General features: G+C 34.5%; 1 long non-coding RNA gene across 1 annotated transcript in view; it reads right to left on the bottom strand.

Annotated features, from left to right (window-relative positions):
- Nucleotides 1–878: 878 nt before the first annotated feature.
- LOC122230746 overlaps nt 879–24,741 on the bottom strand; it is a 47,469-nt gene continuing 23,606 nt past the window's right edge. The window contains exons 2-3 of the long non-coding RNA XR_006207814.1: nt 2,297–2,405; nt 879–1,037 (exon numbers count right to left, since the gene is read on the bottom strand). This is a non-coding gene — a long non-coding RNA (uncharacterized LOC122230746). The remainder of the gene's footprint in view (nt 1,038–2,296; nt 2,406–24,741) is intronic.

The following is a 24,741-nucleotide window of genomic DNA, read 5'->3' as shown; positions in this document are numbered from 1 at the left end:
AGGAAAGGCCTCTCAAAGACTGGGACTTTAAGAAGGTATCCAGGAGTATGTAAAGAAATTAGCTATGAGTAGTATGAGAATAGGTATGTATTTATGTATGTATGTATGTATGTATGTATGTATGTATGTATATTTTATATGATCTGTATCTGTGTTGGAGAGAGAAGTAGAATGTGTGATAATTTTTGTAGTACTGAGCTTGGAATATATTAAAAGCTGACAGGAAATCCATGTGGCTGAATTGTTGTAGGCAATGGAGAGAGGATATTGAAGTGGGCAGACATTTCATGTAATAATTTGCTGCTGTCCATGGTAGACTTTATCCTGAAGAGAGTGGGAGACAGTTGAAGGGTTTAAGTCTAAGAAGTGACATATTTTAATATTTTTTTATTAAGCTGGCTAATATGTGGAAAATAAATTGAAGCTGTTAAACCTGGATTCAGGAAGAGCATCCTCAGATGTAAATGAGGATGCTCCTTAGGCTAGCGTGGTGGCAGGGGAGCGCTAGAGAGCAGTAGACTACTTTTAAGATACGAAATACAGGACTCAAATCGACAATCTGGAGTTAAAGTAAGGGAAAAAAAAACATCAAGGTGACTTCATGTCTGAAATACATAGTGATTTTAAAAGCTTTGAATAAAATTCACTTAGTTCAGCTCTGATTCTGTAGCTTTTTCTCCTCTCCTCCCTCCACCTTCTGTTTGTCTACAGAGTAAGAAGTTTAGAAGACTCCTGAAAATGAAGAAATCAGATATCCCAAAAACCTCTCAATATAAGGGACAAAAAAGTCTGAATAAAACAGAATATTAAACACATAACTCAGATTGCAGTAATTTAAGATAATTCAAAAGAAGAAATAATCATTTTACTTGCATTTTTGTTCAAGATACTACCGACTCTCATCTGAAGGCCTGCTTTCCCTGTGGTCCAGTCAAACAGTGCTGGATCTTCTCCCCATAACTCTGCACCTCTGGGAGTGAAGATAACACAGTTCTCCATGATGGCCCTTAGTAGACTTCAGAACGTTCCTTCTTTTTCTTTAACAACAAATTCAACTTTCAATCTTACATTATCACATTAGGTTACCAACTAATCTACAATTTCCCTTTAATCTGCTTAACCCCTGAATCATTTTTTATTTTTCCATGAGTTTAGCTCTATTACCTGTCCTAAGTGGTTTCATTACAGGTGTAGACAATCCTTTACATACTATGGCTTGTCCTTCAAGTCTCTCCTTCAAGTCTCATACTCTCCTGTACTTCAGCCATTCACTCCAATGGGGAATCAATGATCTGTATCCTTATAAATAACTGAAACCCCTCCATAATCTCGATTTCATGTATCTTGCTTTAGGAGAACTAAAAATGGTACTGTGTTAATGTTAATTTCCTGTGATGGCTATTGTGCAATTACATAAGACAATATTCTTATTTGTAGAAAATATTTGGAACTGATAGAAATTGATTTTGACTACCTAATCTCAAACGGCTGGCAGAAAATAAGGATTTTATGCCTACTAGATTTTTAACATTTACATAATTTTGATATTGTTTCAAAGTTTTCTTTTTATTTTTTTAAGTTTATTTATTTTCAGAGAGTGAGAGAGAACCAGTTGGGGAAAGGCAGAGAGAGAGAGGGGGAGAGAGGATCCAAATGGGCTCTGTACTGATATGCTGACAGCAGCAAGACCGACACGGGGCTCAAACTCATGAACTGTGAGATCATGACCTGAGCCAAAGTCAGACATTTAACCAACTGAACTACCCAGGCACCCCTTGTTTCAAAGTTTTAAAAACACGTATCTACAAATTATAAAATATCACAACAGGTGCCTCAGTAGTCCCATTGACGAAGGACCACTTTAGAGGTGTCTACAGCCTATAATGTAACAATTCACTATGAATAAAGTGGAGATTGCTAGAGAGAAAGTGTGCAATATACCAAATCATTATGGGAAAAAACACTTTGGTTGGAGGAGCTAGAGGATTCACTTTCAATTTAAGTCTAGATTTAACCCTCCAAAACACTTCCCAACACATAGAGATGAGTGTCAAAAGTTTCTTAAGCATCTTTAAAACTGCTACAAGGTATGACCCTGAGGAACTCTCAACCCTCACTTTGAATACTGCCCTTGGACCCTCCTGCACATCATCAGCAAGTGATAGATTTCACAAACTTAAACACAAGTTGTTTTTTTTCTTTAAAACATTTTCTAAAAGTTCAGTAACTATTAAACAGGAATTAGAGGAAAAGACATGGTAAGTGAGAGTGTACAATTGAGAAAAAGGAAGCCTACCTTTAAAGTTGGGGTCTCCCAAGTTCTCCAAGAGGCCATAACTTCTGGGTAGCCATGCTGTCTTCTCTATGATGGGATACTTTTGGAAGGCATTTTAAAGGCTGGAAGGCTGGAAATCGTGAGTTAGCAAAATTAGGCCTGAGGAGGAACACCTGCCACAGTTCAGCTCTCTGGGGCAGTTGAACCAGGTCAAGCTCTCTAGTGGGTTCAGGTAGATCTCATCATCATTTAGGAGTCTTGCATGCATGCAAGCCCAGCTTCTCCCCTACACAGCCTCAACAGATCAGTGTTCTCAGTCAGGCTTGTAGATGCCAGCCTGGCCAAAGAAGCAAGAACATGTCCCTTTAACTTCAAGGTCAAGAAGTAGAAATGCTGGCCAGGCCATGAGTATAGTTTGATTTGTAACTGTTAAATTCATAGACATAAGATTTTTAACCTTCATTTTGACTCGAACCTGATCCTGAAACTTAAGGGGCTGGCCTGCTCATCTCCTAGCATTCTATCAGTTTCCCTGTCCCAGCAACTCAGACTGCTTGTTGCTTCGAGCCTGCAAGCTCATTTCCACTTCAGGACTTTCACCTGCTAAACTTCTGCCCATAAAGATCTTCCCTGGCTCACGTATCCATACCACACAGTCTCCTGCCCCCCTCCACCCCCAGCCACCATATTTAAACCACACACCTGCCCCTTTGTTCTCTTGGGGTTTACTCACTCTGCTTTATTTTGTTTACATCACCTAAACACTCTAAAACTGAAACTCTGTTTCATATTTATCTCCCCATTAGAAGGCCATTAAAGGCCACAAAGGCAGGAATTTAATCTTTTTTATCATGTGGCCCCAGTATTTAGAGTACAATATAGCTCCCCAGTAAATACCAGATAAATGAATGAGTGAACTAGAAAAGGATGTGAAGTAACACGATTTTATTCTTTAAAAATTAAGATTATAAACAATTGAATACATAAATTTGTAACATCTAAAATAAGCAAGTGTTATACAAGAGCTAAAAGTGTCTAAAATATTGAGATGATCATGATCACATAATTATTTTAATGTTTCCTTATTTTTGAAAAAGAGAGAGACAGGGTGTGAACAGAGGAGGGGCAGAGAGAGAGGGAGACACAGAATCTGAAGCAGGCTCCAGGCTCTGAGCTGTCGGCACACAGCCCGACATGAGGCTCTAACACAAGAACTGTGAGATCGTGACCTGAGCCGAAGCCGAAGGCTTAACCGATTGAGCGACCCAGATGCCCCCATAATTATTTTTTTTTAAGATGCAGATAAGCATTACAAGTATAGTTACATAGAACCGCTCATGCATCACTTTACAGTAAGTTTTTAAATAAGTTTAGAATTTCAGGAAAAAAAGAGTATTTGATCAATCTTTGCATTAACAAGACTCATTTTTTTGGTCTTGTTAAACTCATGAATAGCTAAAGTAAAATGTTAAAGAGGTATGTATCATGTTAGCAGATTACATAACTGGCCACAAGGGTGCTCATAGAGTTATTGATTGATCATTGTCAAATTTAGTCTGGTTCAGAGCTGAACATTTTAGTAAACTTCAAAACTGAAAAAAATATATATATACAATTAACCTTGAACATTATCCAAGTCAGGGAAAGAGGTAACTATAAACAAATAGGATAATAATATTAGAAAACTTTTTAAAAAGCTTTTAAAAGATAATATTTTTTTAAAAATTCTGTGAGTGGGTAAGTACCAAAGGAAAAATCATATTTTCTATGTTTAGTAACAAGTGACCTACACCAATAAATATTTTGACACATAAGTAAATACAAAAGCTGAATTCTAAATAAGCAGTCATTTGACCTTGGACAAATCATTTAACATTTCGAGGTTTAGCATACAGAATTTAGGTAAAATCAATAAATACAGTGAAAGTTACTTACATACTGAAGTCTTAGGACTTCCTCAAACTGGACAAACCTTAAAGTTGGTGTATGTGTTAGTCAAAATAGTGGAGTGAACAAACAAGAAGGACTTTATATTGCTTGCTTAAATACTATTTTCATGAGGTGGAATATATATTATTTATATATATTATTTTCTTACAAGTACATAGGTCCAAATGGGATTTCACTACTCATAAAAACCATGATTTTCAAATACTGATAAATCTCAGGAATGATTAGTTCTTCATGGGAAAACGATACTCATAATCAGTTTATGTGGAAGTTGTTTTTTCCGTGTATCAGCACAATGAATTAAGTGGTGATATGTAAATTTTACCTTAAAGTTAGTTTTTAAATCACCAGATAAATGATAATGACTGCAGAGGGAAAAATCATAAAAAAGATTCCTGCAAGATTCCTGTTCTCTAGTTATTCAATCAAACACTAATCTAAGTACTGCTAGGAAGGGGATTCGCTGATGGAAGGAGGTTACTAGTCAACTGACTTTAAAACAAGGAGAGCATCCTAGATTATCCAGGTGGGCCCCATATAATCACTTGAAACATAAAAACAAAGTAATTTCTCAGCTGGAAGTAGAGATGTAGCAGGAGAAGCAGAGGGGAGGTGAGTCAGAAGAGAGAATGACTCAACCAGCCATTACTAGTTTGAGGATGGAGGGAAGGGGCCTTGAACCAAGAAATGTGAGCAGCCTCGAGAAGAAGATAATGACTCCTGGCTGACAAACAATGAGGAAACAGAGACTTTAGTCCTAAAACAGTATGGAACTGAATTCTGCCAACAACCTCAATGAGATTCGAAATGGAGTGTTTTCTATAGACTCCAAAAAGAAACAGAGCACGGCCAAAACCTTCATTTCAACCCAGTGAAACTAAAAATTCCATCTACAAAATGTGAGATAATAAATTTGTGTTGTTTTAGGCCACTGTGTGGTAATCTGTTTTGCAGCATAAGACACTAATAAAATGCCAGAGATCAAAATTGTATATTCAATCATTCTGTAGATTACAACTACACTTAAACTATGTGTTCTAAGAGGTGGAAAAAGGTGAAATGACTTTTGGTACTTATAGAATTTACACAAAATTATTTTTAGACAGATTTCCTTTAGACAGCATACAGTAAGCTACTATAGTATATATACTGTTGAAACACCTTTCTAAACCCAAGATGGAGCCACTTATTCCCAGAATGCCACATCAGCAGACTGAAACTTGGATAACTTTTGTGTACCTATAAATGCTTTGCTTGACCAGAAACACAGTATATCCAGTCAGCCATTCTCAAACCACCAAGCCAGCTGTGAGGTCTATATTTCTTTGTTCCTACTGACCCAAAACAAGGTTGACTATGTGGCCTCAGCTAATCAGATTATTGTTTGTCTTTTTCTTCCTTGTTCTTTACTTTTTATCCTATAAAAGCTGCCTTCTGCCTGATTTTGCAGTTCTCCAAATGGACGTTTTTTAACCCATGAACTGTTAAATAAAGTTTGTATCATTAAATTTTCTTCTTTAATCATTTTTGAACCATACAAATACACACACATACATATACATGAACACAATCTATGTAGTAAAAGAAACAAATATTAGAGAGTTATACACCAAAGACAGGATGTCACAAATAGCCTCTGTTTTTACCCTACACTAATAAGTAGATTTTCAAACAATAGACATTTGTATCCATAATTTATAGTTTGATGCCTGTCTGCTAAGGCACAACTTTTTAAAATAGCAAGTGTTTTTTAATACCTCCAAGCATTATTGTCTAACAAAATGCTCCTACACTGCATTAGAGGATGCGCTTTTAATGTAAACATTAGAGTTGTCACAGACTGGGCATCGACTGATAATTGCTCATTTCTCATCTGATATTTTCTGTCTTGTGAGGAGACTGAGATTTTAATTTCTGTAAGGTCAAATTGGTCTTGGTGCAAAACTGAATCATCCTACTAATCACAATGTTGCTGAAATGCCTCAATAATCAGTTTTGCTTCCCTAACCTTGAACAACTGAATTTTCATTTCATTAACTTTTTTCCCCCTTATTACTAAAAATATTTATTCTGGCTATAATGGTAATCTAATTTACCCATTTAAATGCTTTGCATCACTGTTATTTTTACACACATCTTAGTCTCCCTAGTAAATTTAAATCTCTCTTGAGGTCACTGAGATTTTCTGTGTCATCTTTTCATAGCCCCCAGCATAGGATCTTTCACCAAGTTCATACTGAATACAAAGTAGTTGTTTTGACCATATAGTACAATATTTCCTGCAAACTTTCATGTATTCCCCATTAATTAGTGGAGTGGAGTCATATCCATGTTACAGTCCTCCCTCCAAGAAACCTTAGAACTCTCTGAAATAAATGGGCTATGTTGTCTGTTTTATTAGGAAGGTTAATTAAAACACAAACCATTAAGCACATGGACTGAGAAATTCTGGTTACTCCCCTCACCTGACCTATATGGAAAACCTGAAAACCTCCTATTTCCTGGATTCTAGTGATCAGTTTAACTGCAGTCCCTGACTCCCCTAAATGTTTCCTTGCTAATTACTTATAAAACACCCACTTCCATTTGAAGCAGCCAGTCTCCTAGTCTTACTCTATGATTAGTTATCATCCCCATCTTCCAAAACCCGAAGATTGTGCTGCTATCCTAAGTTGCTCATCTGACTTCTCCCAATCCACAGGCTTCAGACCACAAACTCTTGCTGGTTAAATGAGGGAGACTTTAATGGGTTTCAGTAGAATGGGTGTGTGGAGGGGGGAGAGGAATTTCCTCTTCCCTGCCTATAACCCTTCACATCACTTTCACTTAGGGTAGGTGCGATAGCTAGTATCTGTATTATAGAACAATTGAGATCACAGACTTTAAAAGCCAAACACAAGTTCTAACCCCAGCTCCTCTTTCTAACAGTATAATCTTGTACCCCTTGCTTAATGATACGAAGATTGTTATTTGCTGCTTTTGTTAAAGAGGTACACAGACTGAAAAGAGTCAAACTGAGCAATGACTTATCAAGCCTGCCTTTATTTATCTTTTTCACCATTTTGAATCTCAAGCATAATAAAGTTAGGAAAGAAAAAAAAATTAGGGAAAGGAGAAATCTACTGGAGGCTCCCGAGCCTGCTGCCATAGGAACAACAGACAACATTATCTATTGCTCTGAGTCTTTCGCTGCTGTCTCCGTGGCAGGGAGCAGCTCTAACAGTGGAAGCTCATGGAAGCTCTATGGTACTGAACTGGACTCAGTATGGTCATGTACAAAGAGGGTTAAGTGTCAAAACCCATTTCATAATGCCTATGTTTCTAGCTTCTCCATTACATTCATTATATTTAGTTATCTAATGTAATGATATCTTCCTAGTGTTACTGTATTTTCTGATAGTGGAATGCGCACTCATTCATTAATTCACTTACCCAGTCATGAAAACCTTAGTGTGCATAGACTGATTCACTTCATTTCCTGGCATTGTACACTAGCTATATGGTGTCAAAAATACGTAAGTAAGCACTAAGGGGAGAAAGTACATTTTCAAATCACCAATGTATATTATGTAAGAGTGTTTCCTGTTGAAATATATATTTAAATATAAGGTTCATGAAAGTGTTAGTGCTCAGATGAGGGAGAAATGTCTCCCTTTAGAATCAAACACCTCACTGATGAGAGGACAAAAGAAATATCTTCAACATTAACACTACCTCTGAAAATGACATTTTTGCCAGATTTATCTGCCTTTTAAAATAAGGTACCCTCATATTTTACACCAAAAATAGTCAATAAAATAGTATCTGAGTGAGAAATGTAATGTCAAATTTTTAATAGAAGCTTAAACTTGAAATTCATAATTCCTTGTCCCTTTAAATATAGAAGGATTATTAAAATAGTATTTAATGATCAATTTTTGAAATGCCAAAATGCTAACTTTATATCTACAATATATATGAATTTTTCTGTAGATATAAACCTCGACTGAAAGTTAATCCATGTATGATTAGCTTATTTGAAAAATATATTTTCAAAATAATCACCTAGTAAGGTGACATTTTAAATTTTTCTCTATATATGGATAATTTGCTGAAACCTTGGATACTACTTAAACTACAGGCTATCAGTCAAATATCCAGGTCAAAAAAATCTAGATTTACACTATTTATTTAGTCACATGGTATTTTTAAAGTCCATCATCCCTGTCATTGGAATGCTCATTGCTTTCATAAGGTATCACTAACATGAGGTATTGTATTCTCCAATTTCATAGCTACCTACAGGCTGATTTTGTGTAAGCCCCACCTAAAACCATCCAGCTTCACACTGATGAGAATTTATTATACTTCACTTTATTTCTGTGTTGTTCTTTTCCTAGCTAAAGTATTAGCTACATTACAAGGGGGTTACTAACACTATTAAAAGCTCACCCATAAGACAACTTTGGTAATTACTTCCATCAGCTACCAGAAGAGCATTCAACTCATTCTTAAATTCTTGTTGTTTTAACCTGAATTTAACCTCATTTAATACGAAAACTCAAAAATTCAAGATAACCAAATAGTTAAATTCTGATGATCTCTTCAAAGTGACAGAGCAATGCAATATTAGAGAAATTTCTCCATGGCACTTAAGACTAAAATAATTCATTTGTATTTTGGAAAGCATGTTAGAGGAAGTCACAGCCAAACAAAGTTGACCAAATTCCTATAAGAGAATAGAAAGTTATTAACTCTGTTGTTAATAATTGAACAGAGAACCCATCTTCCCAGTCCTACTTATCTCTGTTGGAGAAACACATTCTCTGATAATCAGCATGTTTCCCTGTCCTGAGAGCTTCAACTACTCACCATTCCCTAATCAGCCGCCACCCGCCACTCCATAGTAATGTACCTCAGCAATGTCTTTCTATTGTGACTGCATACCCCACATGCAATTAAATGTGTAAGAACAAACAGTGCTCAATCATTACATATTACATAAAGTATGCATGAACAAGTAAATATATAATAGGTAACATAAGGATATCATTTTATATATAGTTCTTATGTAAGTTCTGCATTATTGAATTTCTCTATTGCTGGAAACAAGCTTAAGGAACTTAAGAAATTGTTATGTATCATTTGTGAATCAGTTTATAACAGAATTCTCACTACTGTAATCTAAATTTCTGGATAGAAGCTTTAACTTTCAATAATGAAAATTTTTAAAAAAGGTATTTAGGGGCGCCTGGGTGGCTCAGTCGGTTAGGCGGCCGACTTCGGCTCAGGTCACGATCTCGCGGTCCGTGAGTTCGACCCCCGCGTCGGGCTCTGGGCTGATGGCTCAGAGCCTGGAGTCTGCTTCGGGTTCTGTGTCTCCCTCTCTCTGACCCTCCCCTGTTCATGCTCTGTCTCTCCCTGTCTCAAAAATAAATAAAACATTAAAAAATTTTAAAAAAAGGTATTTAGAAGGATAATATGCCTGTTAAAAATTTTACCACTTCCAAAAATTTATATGTGAGTCAAACTTCTAGAAACTGTGAAATATATATATATATATATATATATATATGCAAATATATGTATGTGCAAATATATATATATATATATATATATATATATATATATATGAATTAGATACTCTTAACGATGAGTTTCACTTATCACTCATAACCTATAATTTAAGATTGGTTTATTCATCAAAACTTTCATTCTCATTGACTCTGTATTTATAGATTTACAGAAAAAAATAGCAGATTCACTAATTTTCTCACTATCCCAAGATCAAAACAGAATGATAAAAACGAAACCATAAAACTGATGAGAATAAGAAAGGAGGTATTAGAAAATTCCTAGAGAAGGAGACATTTTAGTGAAAGTCTGACTGTATAGGAGTAGAAATTAATTGAATGGACAGGATAAGGGGCAGCCTCATGTGCTTTCATAGATGTATGGGCAAGAAGCAGTCCTCCTGCCCATTGAAACTCCAGCAGATTTAGCATTCAGTGGTGTTAGGAACAGAAGATGGCAGGAGAATCATGACTGGGGGTTGGGAACAAGGGTTTATTTAAACGTCTTATAAGGATGACTTTCCACATTTCATGCATCATGACAGCTTTTAACCAGGCAAGGGTCAGAAAGTTCTAGAGTGGATTAACATAATGGCAAAGCTGAAATCTACACATTTGGCAAAAGCTCAGTCAGCTCTCTAAACAATCTCCCTAAAGCAACCCCACAAGTTGACCCAATCCTCTCACTTATACCAAGTAGCCAATCAACCTTTATGTTCCTTGTTGAAATACAGACAGATGACCAAGGATCATAAACTTTTTAAGAAAGTCCAGCATTAAAAAAAATCATATATAATTATATAAATAAGATGATGGAGGACGCAAACAAGGAGTAATAACACTTAAATCATTAAATCTCTGAGACCCATATGTATGGAACAGAGCCATTAGCAGTAGGGGAAGACTTTTGGAAGTTAAAATTATGGTGGAATAAATTAATTAAAAAACTTAGTGGAAAAAAAAAGACTGAAGATGAAGTCAATGAAATTTCTCAGAAAGTAAGGCAAATGGACAGAGGAAAAAAATACAAAAACTGAAGTCAACTGCTCCATCATTTGACAAGAAAAAATTTCAGAAAGAAAAGCAGAACGTAATTAGAAAGGATAATACGTGAAAAGACAAAGACAGTAGCATTTATATTTAAAGACACCCAGGTACATAAAATGCATTTGACAAAGTACAACATCCATTCATGATAAAACCAACCAACCAACCAACCAACACCTCTCCTGAGTGGCTCAGTCAGTTAAGCATCTAACTTCAGCTCAGGTCATGATCTCAGGGTTCATGAGTTCAAGCCCTGTGTCGGGCTCTGTGCTGGCAGCTCAGAGCCTGGAGCCTGCTTTGGATTCTGTGTCTCCCTCTCTCTCTGCCCCACCCATGCTCACAATCTGTTTCTGTCTCTCTCAAAAATAAATAAACATTAAAAAAATTTTAAAAAACTCTCTGAAAAAGTCAACTTAAAGTGAACAAAGCTTAACATAATAAAGACCAAATATGGAAACCAATAGCTAACATCATACCCAATGATAAAAAACTGAGAGTTTTTCTTCTAAGATCAGGAACAAGACAAAGATGTCCACTCTCCTCATTTTTATTGAACAAAGTACAGGAAGTCCTAGCCATAGCAATCAGAAAACTAAAAGAAATAAAAGGCATCCAAATTGGTAGGGAGAAGTAAAATTTTCACTATTTGCAGATGACATGACATAAACTATATACAGAATACCTTAAAGACTCTACCAAAAAACTACCAGTACTGATAAATGAATTCAGTAAAGTCACAGGATACAAAATTAATATACAGATATCTGTTGTATTTCTACACACTAATAATGAAGTAGCAGAATGAAATTTAAAAAAGCAATCCCACTTACAATTTCACCAAAAAAGAATAAAATACTAGGAATAAACGAAGGAATAAACATAGGAATAAACCTAACCAAAGAGATTAAAGACCTATACTCTAAAACTATAAAACACTGATGAAAGAAATTAAGGATGGCACAAACAAATGGAAAAAAAAATACTATACTCATAGACTGGAAGAACAAATATCCACTATCCAAAGCAATCTAAATATATAGTGCAATCCCCTACCCAAGTGCCAACAATATTTTTTTTCAGAACTAGAATAAACACTAAAATTTCTATGGAACTACAACTGACCCAAAATAAGCAATCTTGAAAAAGAACAAAGCTAAAGATAGCATAATTCCAGATTTCAAGATATTCTACAAAGCTGTAGTATTCAAAACAGTATGGTTTTGGCACAATTATAAACACATATACCAGTACAACAGAACAGAGTCCAGAAATACACTCATTCTTATATGGAGATTAGTCTTCAATAAAGGCGGCCAGAATATACAATGGGCAAAAGACAGTCTCTTCAACAAATGATGCATAGAGAAATCTAGACCACTTTCTTACACCATATACCAAAATACACTTAAGATGTATTAAATACCTAACTGTGAGACCTGAAAGCATAAAATTCCTGGAGGAAATATAGGCAGTAATTTCCTTAGCATTAGCCATAGAAACATTTTTCTAGATATGTCTCTTCTCACAAGAGAAACAAAAGCAAAATTAAACTATTAAAAGTATACAAAAAAAAGTGTTCACAGTGAAGGAAACCATCAACAAAACAAATAGGCAACCTACTGAATGGAGAAGATATCTGCAGATGATATATCCAATATGAGGTTAATATCCAAAATATATACATGACTTACACAACTCAACACCAAAATACAAATAACAAAATTTAAAAATGAGCAGAGAAACTGAATACACATTTTTTCCAAGAAGACATACAGATGGCCAACAGACACACGAAAAGATGCTCAATGTCACTCATGATCAGGAAAATGCAAGTTAAAACCATAATCAGATATCACTTTACACTTGTCAGAATGGCTAAAATTGAAAACACAAGAAATAACAAGTGTTGGCAAAGATGTGGAGAAAAAGTAACCCACATGCACTGCTCGTGGGAACACAAATTAGTGCAGCCACTGTGGAAAACAGTATGATGGTCCTCAAAAAATTAAAAATAGATTTCCATATGTTCCAGTAATTCCACTAATGGGTATTTACCCCCCAAAATGAAAACACTAATTTGAAAAGATTTATGCACCCCTACATTTATTGCAGTATTTATAACAGCCAAGATATGGAAGTAACCCAAATATCCATGCATAGATGAACAGATAATGAAGTGATTTTATATACGTATATGAATGTTACTCAGCCATAAAAAAGAATGAAATTTTGCCATTTGCAACAACATGGGTGGACCTAAAGGGTATAATGCTAGTGAAATAAATCAGAGAAAGGCAAATGACATATTATTTCATTCATATGTGGAATTTAAGAAACAAAACAAATAAACAAAGAAAAAAAAAAGACCAAAATAAGCTAGGCTCTTGAATACAGAGGAAATATTTTCCTATTGTTTGTCTATATGCTTTCAGATTCATCTCTTACCCTTCCTTTGCAATTGGCCATAAAAATGAAAATGAATCTTGGTTCTTACCTCACACCATATTCAATAAGTAGCTCTAATTTGATCACAGTTGATCTTAAATGTAAGACTTAAATTTATTAAACTTGTAAAAGAAAGCATAGGAGAAAATTAATGTTGCTGTAGGTTTAGCAAATAATTCTTAGAAAAAACAACAGGGGCACTCCTGGGTGGCTCAGTTGGTTGAAAGTCTGACTCATGGTTTTGGCTCAGTTCATGATCCCAAGGCCATGGGATCGATCCCTGAGTAGCCTGAGCTGAACATGCAGCCTGCTTAAGATTCTCAATTTCTCTCTCTCTCTCTTTCTCCCTCTGCTCATGCTCTCTCTCTCTAAAATTAAAAAACAAAAAGAAAAAAACAGCAATAAGTATGGAACATAAAAAAATTTATGAATTGCAGCTTATCAAAATTAAAAACTCTATTTTTCAAAAGACATTTTAGTAAAATGAAAATGTAAGCCACAAACTGAGAACAATATTTGGAAAATCATTTTAATAAGGGACTTGTATCTAAAATATATAAAAGACTCTTTCAGCTCAATAAAAAGTTAAACTCAATTAAAATGGGCAAAAAAAATTTAACAGACAAAATGATATTTCAATTGCAAATAGGGGCATAAGACAATAATCAGTCATTACTGAAATATAAAAAGTACAATAAGATACTACTGCATACAATTTAGAATGACTAAAACCAATTAAGTATTGGTAAAAATAGAGATCAAGTAAATCTTTCAAACATTCCTGAAAATGAAAAATGGCCAACCACATTGCAGAATAGTTGAATGGCTTCTTATAAACAAAGCATTCTACCAATGCTTATGTTTTTAACCAAGAAAAATAACAGCACAACCATACTTACAGACAAATATCCACAGCAGCTTTATTCATAATAGTCAAAATTTGGAAAAAAATCAAAAGACCATCACCTGGTAAATGAATAAACAAATGGTCACATATCCATACAATGGTAACTATTCTGCAATAAAAGGGGGAAAAAAAACCCTACTGTTACCCTTAACAACATGTATAAATTTCAAAAGCATCACACAAAGAAAGTTAAAAGAAGCCAGACACAAAAGACTGTTGCATGCCATATGTCTCCATTTATAGGACTGTTTGGAAAAAGCAAAACTATAGTGATGAAAAGTGATTTCCAGGGCCAAGTGTTTGGAGCAGAGTACTGATATCAAAAGCACATGTGGTGAACGCAATAAGCCACCCCCTACATAACAAATATGTTCATAGCATAAACATGTACCTATAAATGTTACCTTACTTGGCAAAGGGACTTCACAGATGTAATTAATTGAAGAACCTTGGGAAGAGACTATTATCCTGGGATATATACATATATATATATATATATATATATATATATATATATATATATCCGTATCCAGATTGGCCTTTTGTAATAGTGAACAAGTACAAGAGTCAAGAGGGGCATAGGAGGGGTGACAGGAACAGGAGAACCAATGTGACAGTGGAAGACTGGAATAACATGGCCACAAGCCAAGAAATACTGACAGCCTCTAGAAAGAGCAAGAGGAGAGCAACAGATTTTCCCCTGGAGCTTTCAGGAGCTAGCTCTGACAATACTTTATTTTTGTTCCCATAAGATGCATTTTGAACTTCCAATGTTTAGAAGTTTAAAAGGATACACTTGTGATGATTCAAGCCACAAATTCTGCAGTAGTTTGTTTCAGTTGCAAAAGTATTCAAATCTAGAACATGAGGGAAGTTTTACAAGTGATGGAAATGATCTATACCATAATTGTGGTTGTAGTTTTAAGACTATATAAATGTACAAAAACTCATTGAAATATAGACTTTTATTAATTGCATATAAATTATATAAAGCTGACTTAAAATTATATTTTTGTTATATACATTTTATTCCCATTCTTAGACCTAAATTTACCTGCACTATCCTAAACTTCCCATCATCATCCTATTGATATCTCACCATCCTTCCAGCAGCTGAATCTACAAAGTCTTCCAAAATGATACTAGCTTCTTACATGCTCCAGTTGCTCTCAAATTATCTCTCACATATCTCTTATCATTTCCTGCCTTGTGGTATAAATAATTGTAATAATTCATCTTCCCTGGTAAATAGAAGGTTTCTTAAGACCTAGCACCATGAAGCTTGGTGTTCTGAATGCATCCAGCACAGATCCTTGCAAGCATTATCTACTTCACAACCATCTGCTGAAAAAAAAATGCACTAGTTAATTCATGCCTTTATTAGTCAGCAAACTTGGCCTGAGTCATTACTGTGTGCCTGGTTCTGTATTAGATACTAGGTATTAAAATGTCTTTTCTGGTTATCACAAAGTTGTTTTTCTTTTTTCCATCTATAGCCAGATGTTTGGTACATTTATTGTGCTAAGAGTTCCTATTTGTCCATAAAAGAGAGCAAGATAAACACAGTACAGACATCTCCTAAGGTGATTAAATAGCACTCAAACAGCCCTGTGTATCTGGGCTCCATTCATTCTCTCAGGTATAGAGATCCGCACAGCCTGGGTGACCTGTGATGTCAGTGTGTTACTGCCTACAGTCCTGATTCCTGCTTTGTTCAACAGCGTGATGAGCTAGCTATTCAATTTCTTCCTCTCAACTCCAAAGGCACTACTCTGTGCTCCTAATTATTTAATAGATTCTGCTGTGGTGGCGACCGCTGATACATTTTTACTCTGTATAGCCAAGCTTTGTATCATGCAATCACATTCAGTAACAACCTAGCAGTTCTGCAAAAGACAGGCAAATAATCTAGCCTGGATGACAAACGTTATACTTTATATTGAAATTTACACTTTGAGCTAATGAAGTTTCTGGGAAAAAGAAGATGGCCCCAGTATATGCTGGCTGGATTGCATTTTTATGCTGGCAGTACAATTTTCACCTCACAGGATTCCTATAAACCAATTTTATTTTTACAGAGCTTTGAACTAAACCATTGTGTTCAGTGGTCTCATAAAAGTTTGATATCTGATTCATCTACTACTTCTCTTATTTTTACAGAACTAGTACTAAAAAATGGAAAGAAGTGTTTCATGTTTTTATTTTATTACAGAAAAACCTCTAAAATGTCACCTATATGGAGTTGCAGATGATACTAATTTCTCACAGTTTACAAGAGGTGCAGCATTTTTAAAAACATTTTCTCAATTCTTGGAAGATTTTAGCTCTACTCCTTTGGCAAGGATTTTTTTTTTTTTATCCTTTTAGCTTTCTATCAATGTTTGCAGAGTTTCTTAATTCTGGAAAATACTAGGCATTTATATTGGGACACTGTTTTTTTTTACTAAGCATGTTTCAAATCCACTCTTTTTACATTTTTACAAACCTAATGTTTTACTTAACTTTTTTCAAAAATAAGGCAAATTTGAGAGATTTTACAGTGAATACCTGCATATCATTAACTTTCACTAAACTTACTCTTTCACATAACCTGTCCATTCATCTATGCATTCCTGAATTCATCTTATCTTGGACAAGTTGCAAGTAAATTAATTGCAGCCAACAGTAATTTTTCCTCTAAATATTTTCAAACACAAAGCAATACTAGAGTTCAGTATCTATTTACATTTTTTTCTGATGTAAAATTTACACACAATGAAATACACATTTTTTTTTTAATTTACATCCAAATTAGTTAGCATATAGTGAAACAATGATTTCAGGAGTAGATTCCTTTGTGCCCCTTTCCCATTTAGCCCATCCCCCCTCCAAAACCCCTCCAGTAATCCTCTGTTTGTTCTCCATATTTAAGAGTCTCTTATGTTTTGTCCCCCTCCCTGTTTTTATATTATTTTTGTTTCCCTTCCCTTATGTTCATCTGTTTTGTCTCTTAAAGTCCTCATATGTGTGAAGTCATATGATTTTTGTCTTTCTCTGACTGACTAATTTCACTTAGCATAATACCCTCCAGTTCCATCCACATAGTTGCAAATGGCAAGATTTCATTCTTTTTGATTGCTGAGTAATACTCCATTGTATGTATATACCACATCTTCTTTATCCATTCATCCATCGATGGACATTTGGGCTCTTTCCATACTTTGGCTATTGTTGATAGTGCTGCTATAAACATTGGGGTGCATATATCCCTTCGAAACAGCACACCTGTATCCTGTGGATAAATGCCTAGTAGTGCAATTGCTGGGTCATAGGGTAGTTCTATTTTTCATTTTTTGAGGAACCTCCATAGTGTTTTCCAGAGTGGCTGCACCAGCTTGCATTGCCACCAACAATGCAAAAGAGATCCTCTTTCTCTGCAACCTTGCCAACATTTGTTGTTGCCTGAGTTGTTAATGTTAGCCATTCTGACAGGTGTCAGGTGGTATCTCATTGTGGTTTTGATTTGTATTTCCTTGATGATGAGTGATGTTGAGCATTTTTTCATGTGTCAGTTGGCCATCTGGATGTCTTCTTTGGAGAAGTGTCTATTCATGTCTCTTGTCCATTTCTTCACTGGATTATTTGCTTTTTGGGTGTTGAGTTTGATAAGTTCTTTATAGATTTTGGACACTAACACTTTATCTGATGTGTCGTCTGCAAATATCTTCTCCCATTCTGTCAGTTGCCTTATAGTTTTGCTGATTGTTTCCTTTGCTGTGCAGAAGTTTTTATTTTGATGAGGTCCCAGTAGTTCATTTTTGCTTTTGTTTCCCTTGCCTCTGGAGATGTGTTGAGTAAGAAGTTGCTGTGGCCTTGATCAAAAAGGTTTTTTGCCTGCTTTCGCCTTGAGGATTTTGATGGATTCCTGTCTTACATTGAGGTCTTTAATCCATTTTGAGTTTATTTTTGTGTATGGTGTAAGAAAGTGGTCCAGGTTCATTCTTCTGCATGCCACTGTCCAGTTTTTCCAGCTCTTGCTAAAGAGACTGTCTTTATTTCATTGGATTTTCTTTCCTGCTTTGTCAAAGATTAGTTGGCCACATGTTTGTGGGTCCATTTCTGGGTTCTCTATTCTGCTCCATTGATCTGAGTGTCTGTTCTTTTGCCAGTATCATACTGTCTTGATGATTACAGCTTTGTAATATAGCTTGAAGTCTGGGATTATGATGCCTCCAGCTTTGTTTTTTGTTTTTTTGTTTTTTGTGTGTGTGTGTGTGTTTTGTTTTGTTGTTGTTGTTGTTGTTGTTGTTGTTTTTTTGTCCTAAGATTGCTTTGGCTATTCGGGGTCTTTTGTGATTCCATACAAATTTTAGGATTATTTGTTCTAGCTCTGCGAAGAATGCTGGTGTTATTTTGATAGGAATGAAATACACATTTGTAAGAGTTCATTCCCTGATATTTGACATAGCCTACAGCTGTGTAGCCAAAATTTCTAGCAAGATACACATACACTTCACCCCCAGACATCTCTTTTGGTCTTCTTTCTAGTCCATATCCCCTACTCTACTGTGAGAGTCCATCCCACATCTGATTTTCCACCACTTTATACTTCAGCAGCTAGTTATCTATATTCTAAAGCCAAGAGATTTAGTGAACTTTGAAACAAAAACTACAAAAACAGAAGAATGGTTCAGAATGGCTGACTGAGTAAAGACCTCTGAAAATCTGCTTCCCTGTTAAAGCAAAAAGAACACAACAAAAATGGTCAAAATCAACTTTTTCAGAACTCTGGGAATTACTAGAAGCTTGTAACTATCTAAGAGGCATTCACTTAAAAAAGAAAGATAGAAAGAGACAGAATTTCAGCTTCAAAAAGTGAGCTATGTATCATTTTGATTTGCCTAATCCCACTCCTCTCTCTCTCTTCAGTAGCTCTGAAAACCACCACTCTTGCAACAATGGTAGCTATGAAAACCAGCATCCCAGAAGCTACTGGAAGAACATGAACAGATTTGGAGCTCCACAAAATCCTCCCCCAATTTGACTATTTGACTATTTGGTGGCTTTCTGAAAGCTCCATTATCAGGATTTGTCTTTATTTGACAGGACTCGGGAAGCTCACCCTGTGGGAAAAGCATTCATGGCAAATGATCATTGGTGATTGCTTAACACTGAAGTGGCTTGACCTAGGACTACCAAGAGGCTGACCAAAACCGTAAAATGAAACACTGAGGAATGAAATGTCATATTCCTCTGATATATTCCTGGGAATCTAGAGGGTCATGCATATATGAAAAGCATGCCCAGTAAAGAAAAACATGTGAAGGTCCTTCTCTCTCACTTCTGACAGACCTTGAAGCTCTGCTCAAACAATTAAAAGCTAAAGGAGAATTGTAAACTACCTGCCAGAACATCAAACACATACCCCAATACATGCATGAAACTTCTCAGAAAAGGCTGGGAGAATCATTGGTTTAAATCATTTAAGGAAATCTCTGTCCAGTCATTAGCTAACAACAGTAGAGACATCAGTGACCTCACAGAATTAGTCGAAGAAAGTAGTTACATTATAGTAACTTATTTAACCAGTAATTACATTAAGTATAAATAAATTAAATACTCTAACTTAAAGGCTGAAATTGAAAAAGTGGATTTTTAACACAATCCAGCAATATACATCTGACTCTGAACAACAGGGGTTTGAACTACACAGGTTCACTTATACACGGATTTTTAAATTTTTTTTTCTATAAATGCAGTCAGCAATCAAGTACTATAAATGTGTTTCTTCTTCTGTAGGATTTTCTCAGTAACATTTTCTTTTCTCCAATTTACTTTATTGTAAGAATACAGTACATGCTTACATGTCATACATGTAACATACAACATATATGTTAATCACCTATTTATGTTATTGGTAAGGCTTCCCGGTCAGCAGTCGGCTACTAGAAAAGATTTGGGGAGTCAAAAGTTATGTGTGGATTTCTGACTGTGTGGGGGTGTAGCATCCCTAGCCCCCACATTGTTCAAGGATCAGGTGTACTAACAAATAAGAGACACACATGAAATCAAAGTCACAAAGATGGTGAAAGTACAAAGATTTTAAGAGGTATATGCTATGTAAATAGTACCCAAAACAGAATTGGAGTGGCTATGGTATCATTTAAAAAATAGACTTTAAAATAAAATTTTTAGTAAACACGAAGAAGGATATTTTAAAGTAAAAAAGTTCAACCTACTGGGAAGACACATAAAAATTACAAACATATATATATTATATATATATATATATATATATATATATATATAATGGCAAAATACATAAAACAAAAAGTGAGAGAATTAAAGGTAGAAATAGACAATTCAACAATAATAGTTGGAGACTTTAATGCCCAACTTTTAGTAATGCATGGAACAAAAAGAAGATGAGTAGTGAAATGGAAGACTTGAATAACACTAAGAACCAACTAAATAATTATAGAATATTCTATCCAACAATGACAGATTACATACACATTCTTTTAAAGTGTACATAAAGCATTCTTCAATATAGACCATTTATTATACCATAAAACAAAGTTCAATAAGTTTGAGTAAGATTATACAAAGAATTTTTTCTGGCCACATGGAATAAAATTAAGAATCAATAACAGAAAATAATTTAAGAATTTCACAAGTATGTGGAAATTAAATAATTGAATTCGAGATAATGAATGGTTCTAAGAAGAAACAACAAGAGAAATTATAAAATACTTAGAGATGAATGAAAATGAAAACAAAATATTTCAAAACACAGTGAATGTAGCCAAAGTAGTATTTAAAGGGAAGTTTATATCTGTACACAGCTATATTAAAAAAGAAAATAGCATCACACCAGTAGCCTAACTTTTCATCTAAAGAATCTAGAAAAAATAGAAGGGAACTTCTTCAACTTAATAATGAATGACTATCTACAAAATACAAACAACTAATATTATACTTAATCGTGAGAAATTCAAAGCTTTCCCATTATGTTCAGAGATAAGGCAAAATGTCCCCTTTCACTACTCCTTTTCCACATCAATTGGAAATCCTTGCTCATGCAGTAAGACAGGAAAAAGAAATATAAAGTATAAAGATTGGGAAGGAAGACATAAAATGGTCTTTTTTCACAGATAACATAATTATGTAGAAAACCCAAATGAATAAGATTTTTAAAAACCCTATTGGAATAAATAAGCAATTATAATAAGATTGTAGGATATAAGGATATAAGGTTAATATATAAAAATCAATTGCTTTCCTTTATATCAGCAGTGAAGAAGTAGAATTGGAAATTAAAAACACCATACAATTTATATTAGCACCCCCCAAAAAAAATGCTTAGTTATAAATCTAACAAAAAATGTACCAGATCTACATGGAAAACTACAAAACTCTTATGAATGAAATCAAAGAATTAAATAAATGGAAAGATAGTCCATGTTCATGGGTAAGAGGACAATACTGTCATGCCATCAGTTATTCCCTAACTTGATTTACAGAGTCAATGCAGTAACAATTAAAATTCTAGCACGTTATTTTAGGGATATTAACAAATCCATTCTAAAGTTTATATATAAAGATAAAAGACCTAGAATAGCCAACACAATATTGAAGGAGAAGAATGAAGCCGGAGGACTGATGGTACCTGAATTAAAGACTTACTATAAAGCTGCAGTAATCAAGTATTGCTGAAAAGAATGGACAAAACAGATCAATGGATAGATCCCAGAAACAGACTCCCAAAAATATAGTCAATTCATCTTTGACTAGCAAAAGTAGCAAAAGTTACATACAAAAAAAAAGAAACAAAAATAGTCTCTTGAACAAATGGAACTGGAACAACCAGACATCCACATGCGGGGGGGCGGGGGGGGGGAAGGGAAGAACCTAGACACAGACCTTACACCTGTTATAAGAAATAGCTCAAAATGGATCACAGAACTAAATGTAAAACACAAACCTACTATACTCATAGACGATAATATAGGAGAAAACGTAGATTACCTTGTGTAAGGTGATGCCTTTTTAGATACAACATCAAAGACACAATCATGAAAGAAATAAGTGATAAGCTAGAGTTCATTAAAATTAAAAATTAAAACTTAAAAATAACTTCTGTTCTGTGAAAGATACTATCAAGATAATAGAAAACAAGCCACATATTTGAGAAAATATTTACAAAAACACAACTGATAAAGAATAACTATCCTAAATACAGAAAGAATGCTTAAAATTTAACAGTAAAAAAATAAACAGCCCAAACTTTAACAGATATATCACTAAGGAAGATATATAGATGGCAAATAAGCATATGGAAAAATATCATATGTTATCAGGAAAATGCAAATTAAACAACGAGATACTACTACACACTTATCAGAATGGCCAAAATTCAGAACACAGAAAACAACAAATACTAGTGAGGATGTGGAGTAACAAGAGCTCTTATTCACTGCTGGACGGAATCCAAAATGATACAGCCAGTTTAGAAGACAGTTGGGCAGTTTCTTAAAAAACTAAACATACTCATACATGATCCAGCAAACACATCCCTTGGTATTTACCCAAAGGGGTTGAAAACTTATGTCTACACAAAATCCTATTCAAGGATATTTATAGCAAGTTTATTTATAATTGCTAAAGCTTGGAAGCAATCAAGATGTTCTTCAGTAGGTAAGTGTATAAACAAACTGTAATACATCCAAATAATGGAATATTATTCATTGCCAAAAAGAAATAAATTATAAAGCCATGAAAAGACCTAGATGAACCTTAAGTGCATACTACTAAGTGAAAAAAAAATCTGAAAAGGCTACTATATGGTATGATTCCCACTATATGATTCCAACTCTATGACATTCTAGAAAGGGCAAAATTAGGAATACAATAAAAGACCAGTCATTACCAGAGGTGGGAAGGGGGAGAGATGAACAGGCAGAGCACAGCAGATTTTTAAGACTGTGAAAATACTCTCTATGTTATTAATTATTGATATGTTATTATACACTTGTCCAAACCTATAGAATGCACAACACCAAGAATGAACCCTAAGGTAAACTATGAACTTTGAGTGATTATAATGTGTCAATGTCGTCTCATCCTTGTTTCAGAAGTTCCATTCTGCTAAGTGATTTTGACTATGAGGGAGGCTATGCCTGTTTGAAAGAATAAGTTATATGGGACATCTCTATACCTTTCTCTCAATTTTGCTGTAAAGCAAAACCTGCTTTACAAAATTAAGACATCTACAATATACATATAATTTAAAAAAATAATGCGGAACAAAAAAAACACTATACTGAAATCAGGTAGAAGGAAGACAACTTTAAAGAATGGGGAAAACAAAACAAAGAAAAGGAAAACAATAGAGAAAACTCAAAGAAGCCAAAATTTGGTTCTTTGAAAAGACCAACAAAAGTGGTAGGCCTTTAGTTGTAGTGATCATGGAAAAAAAAAAGAATAACATTCTCAAATAAAAATTACTTTTAAAAATACAAAGAAATTAAATACATTAATTAAATTAAATTAATAAATTAAAGTAATTAATTAAATTAAACTACTAAATGTTCCAACTAAATTTAATATGAGGCCCTTGAAGACAGACAAATGTGATTTAATGATATAAATTTTTAATGTATTTCTCTGAATGTTTAAGAAGGTAATAACTCCTTATAATCATATACAATTTTAGGATTTGCAAATAACACTATGTTACTTGATATAAATATGGGTTTATTAATGAAATGATGGCCAACAACATACCTTAAGCCAAAATTTAACAGTACTATATTTCATAGAGTGTGTCTTCATGTTTTCTTTCAAGAATAAATTTTGCTATATAGCATCCATTCTTGATTAAAACCCTCAACAAAGTACGGATAGGTAGAACATACCTCAATATCATAAAGGCCATATACAAAAGACCCACAGCTAGCATCATCCTCAATGGGGAAAAACTGAGAGCCTTTCCCCTACAGTCAGGACAAGACAAGGATGTCCACTCTTACCGTTACTATTTAACATAGTACTGGAAGTCGGCCTCAGCAGTCAAACACTAAAAATAAATAAAAGGCACCCAAATTTCCAAGAAAGAAGCCAAACTTCCACTCTTCACAGATGACAGGATACTCTATGTAGAAAACATGAAAGACTCCACCAAAAAATAGCTAGAACTAATACATGAATTCAGCAAAGTGACAGGATATAAAATCAACATGCAGAAATCTGTTGCATTTCTATACACCAATAAGAAGCATCAGAAAAAGAAATCAAGGAATAGATTCCATTTGCAATTGCACCAAAAACAACACCTAGGAATAAACCTAACTAAAGAGGTAAAATATCTATACTCTGAAAACTATAGAAGACTTGTGAAGGAAATTGAAGAGGACACAAAGAAATGGAAAGACATTCCATGCTCATGGATTCAAAGAACAAATATTGTTAAAATGTTTACACTACCAAAAGCAATCTACACATTCAGTGTAATCCTTTATACTAACCCTTTATCAACAAAACTAAAAGCAGCCTACCTAGTGGGAGAAGATATGTGCAAATGACAT

The sequence above is a fragment of the Panthera tigris genome, chromosome C2, assembly GCF_018350195.1.
Source record: "Panthera tigris isolate Pti1 chromosome C2, P.tigris_Pti1_mat1.1, whole genome shotgun sequence".
NCBI lineage: Eukaryota > Metazoa > Chordata > Mammalia > Carnivora > Felidae > Panthera > Panthera tigris.
Note: the sequence above shows the minus strand (reverse complement) of the source record. Positions and strands in the feature narration are given on the sequence as shown.